The following is a 1,273-nucleotide window of genomic DNA, read 5'->3' as shown; positions in this document are numbered from 1 at the left end:
ATATTTTTTCACTCTAGAGCCTTTTATAAAAAAAAAAAGCCCCATTAGTGCATGACTTACCAGCCAGAGGGTTGGGGGGTAGCGAACATGTGATAGAATGTGGACTTACGCTAAGTTTAACACGCATAGCATTTTTTTCTACTTTGTTACAACTAAATGCAGCCTAGTCAGGAAATGCCAACTGAACTAAAGTACACACACCTAAATGACCAGAGTCCCCACCGCTTGTGAATGTAAAACATTCAATTAAAAATGTTGAACACTGAGAAAGGCGGAGAATGCAGCTGAGTGTTGGCAACTTGGAGTTGCGGGATCGGTCCGTGATGGCAGAAGTGGAGGAAACACTCAAGAGACTTCAGAGCCAGAAAGGAGTGCAAGGAATCATTGCAGTGAACACAGAAGGCATTCCCATCAAGGGCACCATCCCACTACTACACAATATGCCAGCCTCATGCACAACTTCATCTTGAAGGCACGGAGCACTGTGCATGAAATTGACCCCCAGAATGACCTGAACTTCCTTCGAATTCGCTCCAAGAAAAACAAAATTATGGTGGCACCGGATAAAGACTATTTCCTGATTGTGATTCAGAATCCAACTGAATAAGGCACTGTTTTGTCTCCTTGTGTCATTCCTTAATTTAATGCCCCCCAAGGATAAGTGTTAATCATGTCAGTGGGCACACGCTGGTTGCCTAAGAGCCCATGTAGGCCATGCCATTGATGAAGGGTAGCTCTGCCCACCCCACCAAGGAGTGCCTCTGATGATCCAGTCAGTTCCCAGGGAAGCCCAGTTCTCATTTGCAGGCTTTGGAATAAGAGCTTATAATAAGCCCACACCCAGCTTCCTTCTGACCTTCAGTTCACTTTGTCACCGTTGAAAAGCCTGTGTTTTTCTTTAACTAAAAATAACTTCAACCCCCCCCCAAAAAAAAAAATGTTGAACACTACAATACATAAAATAGAAAATAGCTACTATAAATGCACCTAGTGTATTCTAGAGCTGCCAGGTTTACTTTTTTTCTTTAAAGTAAAGTGTTACACTGGTTAAAACTTGTATCATCAGCCTTTGAAAAAGCCCATATTCTATCACAGTGATGTATAGTTAAACACTTGGATCCAGTCATAACCAGTTTTATTGCAGAAGGACCCTGTATGCATTTATCAATTCTAGTACCTTAATGGCTACCCAACAAGTCATTAACATACAGAAACATGCATGAGAACCATGAGGCATCACCCAAAGTCATTAACATACAGAAACATGCATGAG

At 41.9% G+C, this 1,273-nt stretch overlaps 1 pseudogene; it reads left to right on the top strand.

The window, feature by feature from the left end:
• Nucleotides 1-318: 318 nt before the first annotated feature.
• LOC129674707 (dynein light chain roadblock-type 1-like) lies at nt 319-902 on the top strand (annotated as a pseudogene).
• Nucleotides 903-1,273: the final 371 nt, after the last annotated feature.

Source organism: Psammomys obesus, unplaced genomic scaffold, assembly GCF_907164565.1.
Source record: "Psammomys obesus unplaced genomic scaffold, mPsaObe1.curated_primary_1811, whole genome shotgun sequence".
In the NCBI taxonomy this organism is placed as follows: domain Eukaryota; kingdom Metazoa; phylum Chordata; class Mammalia; order Rodentia; family Muridae; genus Psammomys; species Psammomys obesus.
Note: the sequence above shows the minus strand (reverse complement) of the source record. Positions and strands in the feature narration are given on the sequence as shown.